The sequence below is a fragment of the Bufo gargarizans genome, chromosome 3 (genome assembly GCF_014858855.1).
Source record: "Bufo gargarizans isolate SCDJY-AF-19 chromosome 3, ASM1485885v1, whole genome shotgun sequence".
NCBI classification, from domain to species: Eukaryota; Metazoa; Chordata; class Amphibia; order Anura; family Bufonidae; genus Bufo; species Bufo gargarizans.
The window spans coordinates 34,003,844-34,011,543 of record NC_058082.1 but is presented as its reverse complement, the minus strand read 5'-3'; positions in this window follow the sequence as shown (position 1 = coordinate 34,011,543).

Genomic DNA, 7,700 nt, shown 5'->3' with positions numbered 1-7,700 from the left:
ATGTGTGCTCATAAAAAGCAATTAACAATGAGGCTGGGCAGGACAAGGAAATGAAAAATATCTAACCCTCACACCTGCCCTATAAAACGACAAGCCCTGTCTAGCAAAAATGGAATGGCCACCCCGATAGAGGCGAACCCGTGTCAGGAACCTCCTAATAGGCCCTATATGTCCCTGACCAGGAATAGATACCGCCACCCGAGAAGAGACCTAGTGTGACTACAGTCGAACAGTAATGTCATTGGTCAATGCATGTATCAGAAAATAATAAAATTACAACATAGATAAATAATCGCACATAATACATATATGCTCTCAAATAAACCAGTGGCGTCCAAATATGATCACCAGTGGGAAAAAAGAAGCACATGCCATATGTTCCAGGAATGCAAACTTTGTCCCGACGCGTTTCTCTGAACCGTTCTCTGGTGTCAGTTCATCAGGGGACCACATATAACAAAAACACTCCACAAATCAAACAGTACAGAAATGGAGGCAATAATATGTGTGTGAATCAAATTAAACTATTGTGATAATGCCCATATGATAATGGTAATTCTGATGCCCAAAAAGAGTAACAATTCCCACACATTTCGGACCAAATATATTGCATCTGCATCACACACCCAATGTCCACAATGCAGATACTAATAAGACCCTTTTAAAGTATAGCGCAGACCAGTTAGATACTGATAGTGTGAATATGGCTTTATAAGTAAAATTGGAATAACAGGAAAGGCTAATCAAAGTAACTATTGATGTACCATAGGAGAGAGGGTGAAATTATGGTATTATACTTCCCTTAATCCCAACTGAAATGCCAGGCCTAGAGAGGGTATGATAATTAGGTCATTCTGAGTCAGCACAGGAACATTGGTGATGCAGTGATGGTTATCTAGATGGAAAGGCCGGTCTCTGTCCATACCTACATGCAGTCAGTGTCGCTCTAAATACCCACATGCCGAAAACCGGAAGTCACGTGACCGGAAGTCAGCGGTTAAATCATAGATTTACTGATAACACAGGAGGAAGGACAAAGAAACATTGGGCATAGAATTTATGGTACAGATAGCAAAGCCACTATACCATACAAGAGGATTTTTTGACTATTAAAAAGTTATATTTTACCATAAACAAGTGTCACTTCATACCAGCTAATAAGACGGGGGATAGGAGGTAAAATAGGGGGAAGGTTACTATCCCACATATTATAAGGGTGCACCATTTGAATATAAGTAGCACCCTACCTCACCCATGGATAAAAAATAACAACAGACGGACTAGTCCAAAAAAGTCATTATTTAACCCCTTCCCCACACATGACGTAATAGTACATCATAGCGGCAGGTGCGTTCCCGCATTTTGACGTACTATTACGTCATGGTGAACGAGCATGGAGACACTAAAACATCATTTTTTTGGTTTCAAAAATGCAGTTATTGTGTTTAAGTGAAATAAATAAAAAAAAGTATACAAGTATACATATTAGGTATTTCCGCGTCCGTAACAACCAGCTCTATAAAAATATCACATGACTTAACCCCTCAGGTGAACACAGCAAAACAAAAAACTGTGCCAAAAAAAGCTATTTTGTCACCTTACACCACAAAAATTGTAACACCAAGCGATCAAAAAGGTGTATGCCCCTCAAAATAGTACCAATATAAACGTCACCTCATCCTGCAAAAAATGAGAACCTACCTAAGACTCTCAGACAATGGAGACACTAAAATATGACTTTTTTTGCTTAAAAAATGCTATTATTGTGTTAAAGTGAAATAAATAAAAAAGTTGATATGTTAGATATCGCCGTGTTCATAACAACCTGCTCTATAAAAATATCACATGATCTAACTCCTCAAGTTAACACCGTATTTAAAAAAAAACAAAAACTGTGCCAATAAAGCTATTTTTTGTCACCCAACATCATTTAAAGTGCAACACCAAGCGATCAAAAAGGCGTATGCCCGCCAAAATAGAACCAATTAAACCGTAATCTCATCCTGAAAAAATTGAGCCCCTAGCTAAGACAATCAGTCAAGAAATAAAAAAATCTATGGCTCTCAGACTATGGAGACACTAAAACATGTTTCAAAAATGCTATTATTGTGTAAAACTTAAATAAATAAGAAAAAGTATGCATATTAGGTATTGCCACGTCTGTAACGACCTGCTCTATAAAAATATCACCCCTCAGGTGAACGCTCTAAAAATAAATAAATAAAAACTGTGCAAAACAACCAATTTTTCACTTTGCCTCATAACGTGTAATAATGATTGATCCAAAAATCATATGTAAGCAAAAATGGTACCAATAAAAACGTGAACTCTTCCTGCAAAAAATGAGCCCCTGCACAAGACAATAGGCAGAAAATAAATAAATAAATGGTGTTCAGAAAATGGAGACACAAAACCCTTTTTTTTTTTTTTATGCTTTAATATGTAAAACTGAAACAAACAAATAAAGTAGAAATATTTGATATCACCGCGTCCGTAAAAACCTGCTCTATAAAAATAGCACATGATCTACCCTGTCAGATGAACATTGTAAAAAATTAAAAATAAAAACAGTGCCAAAACAGCCATACTTAATATAGAGCGATTAAAAATCATATTTACCCCAAAATAGTACCAATAAAACTGTCACCTTATCCCCTAGTTTCCAAAATGGGTTCACTTTTGGGAGTTTCTACTGTAGGAGTGCATCAGGGGGGCTTCAAATGGGACATGATGTCTAAAAACGAGTCCAGCAAAATCTGCCTTCCAAAAACCATGCGGCAGTCCTTTCATTCTGCGCCCTGCTGTGTGCCCTTGCATCAGTTTATGACCATATGTGGGGTGTTTCTGTAAACCTCAGAATCAGGGTAATAAATGTTGATTTTTGCTTGGCTGTTAGCCCACGATGTGTTAAAGAAAAAAATGGATAACCTGCCAAAAAAGTGAAATTTTGAAATTTCATCTACATTTTCCTTTAATTCTTGTGGAACACCTAAAGGGTTAACAAAGTTTGTAAAATAAGTTTTGAGTAACCTGAGGGGTGTAGTTTCTACAATTGGTTAAATCATGGGGGGTTTCTATTATGTAAGCCCCACAAAGTGACTTCAGATCTGAACTGGTCCTTTAAAAGTGGGTTTTGGAAATTTTCTTAAAATTCTAAGCCTTCTAACATCCCCAAAAAATAAAATGACATTTGCAAAATGATGCAAACATAAAGTAGACACGTGGGGAATGTTAAGTAATAAATATTTTATGAGGTATCACTTTCTGTTTTAAAAGCAGAGAAATTGAAATTTAGAAAATTGCAAAGTTTTCAAAATTTTTGGTAAATTTGTGATTTCTATATACCTGTTTCCACAAAATACTGATTGAGGGGTGCGATATACCTGCTTTCACAAAATACTGATTGAGGGGTGCGATATACCTGCTTCCACAAAATACTGATTAAGGGGTTTGATATTCCTGCTTCCACAAAATACTGATGGAGGGGTGCGATACACCTGCTTACACCAAATATTGATTCAGGTGTTCTAGATACCTGTTTCCACAAAATACTGATTGAGGGGTGGGATATACCTTCTTCCACAAAATACTGATTAAGGGGTTCTATATGCCTGCTTCCACAAAATACTGATTGAGGGGTGCGATATACTTGCTTCCACAAAATACTGATTGAGGGGTGCGATATACCTGCTTCCACAAAATACTGATTAAGGTGTTTGATATACCTGCTTCCACAAAATACCGATTGAGGGGTGATCCACCTTCTTCCGCCAAATATTGATTCAGGTGTTCTATATACCTGTTTCCACAAAATACTGATTGAAAGGTGCGATATACCTGCTTCCGCAAAATACTGATTGAGAGGTGCAATATATGTGCTTCCACCAAATATTGATTAAGGGGTTTGATATATCTGCTTCCACAAAATACAGATTGAGGTGTGCAATATACATGCTTCCATAAAATACTGATTAAGGAGTTTGATATACCCGCTTCCACAAAATACAGATTATGGGGTGCGATATACCTGCTTCCACAAAATACTGATTAAGGGGTTTTAATATATCTGCTTCCACAAAATACTGATTGAGGGGTGCGATATACCTGCTTTCACCAAATATTGATTCAGGTGTTCTATATACCTGTTTCCACAAAATACTTATTGAGGGGTGGGATATACCTGCTTCTACAAAATACTGATTAAGGGGTTCTATATACTGTACCTGCCTCCACCAAATACTGATTGAGGGGTGGGATATACCCGCTTCCACCAAATATCGACTGAGGCCTGCGATATACCTGCTTCCACAAAATACTGATTGAGGGGTTTGATATACCTGCTTCCACAAAATACAGATTGAAGTGTGCATTATACCTGCTTCAACCAAATATTGATTCAGGTGTTCTATATGCCTGTTTCCACAAAATGCTTATTGAGGGGTGGGATATACCTGTTTCTACAAAATACTGATTAAGGGGTTCTATATACCTGCTTCCACAAAATACTGATTTAGTGGTTTGATATACCTGCTTCCACAAAATACTGATTGAGGGGTGCCATATACCTGCTTCCACCAAATATTGATTCAGGTGTTCTATATACCTGTTTCCACAAAATACTGATTGAGGGGTGCGATATACCTGCTTCAAAAAAATACTGATTAAGGAGTTCTATATACCTGCTTCCATAAAATACTGATTGAGTGTGCGATATACCAGCTTCCACCAAGTACTGATTGAGGCCTGTGATATACCTGCTTCCACAAATACTGCTCTTCTTTAAGGACTTTGGCAGAAAATGACATGCAGAGGAAGAGGCAGGCCATTCCGCAGGGTTGGTAGGGGTTGGGCAGGTGCAATAGGCAAAAGCCTAAGTGGGAAGTTGGAGAAGGTGCGAGCGATTACATCAAAGAACGCACCAGAGTTGGTTGAGTGGCTCACTCAGCCTTCCGCTTCTGCACCCTGCTCATCCTCTTTATCTGCACCCTCCTCACTCTCTGCTGTGTGCACCCCCAAAGACACCATCACCACCACCACCATAGCCCCTCCACTCGAGTAAGAGGAATTATTTTCCAATCCATTCCCAGACCTTACGATGCACAGCCATTCTTGGCATCGGATGAGGAAGAGGAGGTAGCAACGGCCGCCACCCAACGGTCTGACGATCAGCCCAAGGAGGGTGGTCCCCGCTGTTGCTGCCTATTCCGAGATCTCTAGTCAGTGGTGGTGAAGGTGACGATGATGACGTGTCGATGGACGTCACGTGGGTGCCCACAAGGAAGGAAGAGGTGGGAAGTTCAGAGGGAGAGACGGAGCAGCAGATAGGGAAGAGAAGGAGGAGAAGCAGGCAGAACTCTCAGTGCACAGGAGGCAAAAAACAGGCAAATTTATCTGGAACGAGCCATCCACCATGCACGGTCACATCTTGCGCTCCCAGGATGCCGTCACATGGCTCCGCGGTGTGGGCTTTTTTTAACGTGTCATCTGCTGACAATACTGTTGCCATCTGCAGCCTGTGCTGTCAACGCATAAGTTGCGGTAAGCCCAACACTCACCTAGGGACGACCGCCTTAAGAAGGCACCTCGCCTCTCATCCCCGAGCGCAGTGAGAGCAACGCTGTCAGAACCCACAAAGCCACACTCCCAGCGCTCCACGTCCTGCCTCTTTTTCTCTCTCTTCCCATTTGTCCTCCACTCCACCTTCCACCGTGCCGTCATCGTGTCCTTCTGGCATAAGGCAGGTTTCCGTGGCCACATTCAGCGGCAATAGAATAAATCTCTGGCACAGCGTTGGTGCCAAGATACATCTGACCACAGACACGTGGTCTAGCAAACACGGGCAGAAAAGGTACATAACTTTTACTGCCCACTGGGTGAACCTTATGACGGCCGTAAAGCATGTAACCCGTGGCACCTGTGTGGAATTGGTGTTACCGCCATGGATTGCATGCAGGCCTGCCTCTTCTTCTCCTCGTCCTACTCCATCCTCCGTCTCCTCCTCGGCTGACTTCTCCTTTTCCACTGCTACCGCCTCTTCCGCTGCACCCCCCAAGTTCCCCAGAACCTATTAGATGTGCCAGGTGAGACGTTGCCATGCTGCGGCTGTTGTGTCTGGAAGCCAAGAGCCACACCTGTCCTGCACTGCTTTCAGCTCTGTGGTCACAGGTTGATCAGTGGCTAACCCCGCTCAATTTGACAGTTGGTAAAGTGGTAAGGGACAATGGGGCCAATCTGCTGAGCACCCTGAAACAGGGAAAATTGACACACGTGCCATGCATGGCACACATCCTGAACTTAGTCGTGCAGCGATTCATTGCCAAATACCCCGGGGTCCTGGATGTCTTGCGCAGGCCAGGCAAATCTCTGGCCATTTTAGAAGATCTTACACGGCCATGGCTCGCCTTGCTGACGTTCAGCGGCAACACCACCTGCCCGTCAGACGTCTGATTTGTGACAGCCCGACGCGCTGGAATTCCACCTTGTATATGCTTGATAGGCTTCTCCAGTAGCAACATGCCGTTGACGACTACCTGTACGAACTCTGCAGCAGGACAGGTTCTGGTGAGCTTGGTTTCTTTTCACCACGCCAGTGGCTGCTCATGCGCGATGTATGCAGACTTCTGCGGCCATTTGATAAGATCACCAAACTGGTCAGTCGCACGGTCGCAGCCAGGACCACCATCAGTGACATCGTACCTTACACCTTCTTTATGAAGTGTGCATTGCATCATGTCATTGATCAAGCTGTCGAGGAGCAGGAGCTGGAAGATGAGGAAGTCGCAATGCTAAATGAATTGCCAGGGGGCTACTCCATCTGAGACAAGTCAGCAGGAGTCTGAAGAGGAGTCAGAGAAGGATGGTGACTGGGGGGAGGAGGAGGAGCAAGAAGAGCAGGCTTTGAGGGGGACTTTAAACTTTTCGGGGATCCCTGGTGTTGTCCGTGGCTGGGGGGATGAGACCGAGGACGACATTCTCCTGGCCGATTAGCAGGAGCCAGGGCGCTCCGCCGCTTCCGATTTAGTGTAAAAGGGGGCCTACATGCTCCAGTGTTTGAAGAGGGAACCTCGTATAAAGGGCAAGGACCCGTACTGGGTGGCAACGTACTTAAACCCCCGGTACAAACACAAAATGGCGGATATGTTACCAGCATCACAGAGAGCTGTCAGAATACAGCATTTCCAGGCCTTGCTGCGAGAGATGCTGCATTCTGCTGTTGCAGGCACTGGCAGAGGAATTTCCACCCACAGCGAAACAGGTGCGGGTTATAATCCTACCGTGCCTGCAAGAAGAGGGCAGTTTGAAGATGTGTTGGTCACTTCGGATATGAGATCATTCTTGCAGCCAACCCATCGAGAGCCGCCCTCCGGATCCAGCCTCAGGGAACACCTAGACTGACAGGTGTCCAACTACATCGGGTTAACGGCCGATGTGGATGCTCTAAGAAGCGAGGAACCCGTGGACTACTGGGTGTGTAGGCTTGACCTGTGGCCAGACCTGGCACAATTTGCCATGGAACTCTTGGCTTGCCTCTCGTCGAGTGTCCTGTCCGAAAGTAAGTTCAGTGCTGCAGGGGGGATCGTGACCGATAAGCGCACTCGCCTAGCTCATGTCAGTATGGACTACCTCACATTTCAAAAAATTTATGAGACATGGATCTCGGAGGAATTCAACACCTGTGACGACCACGTGTAATTGAATTT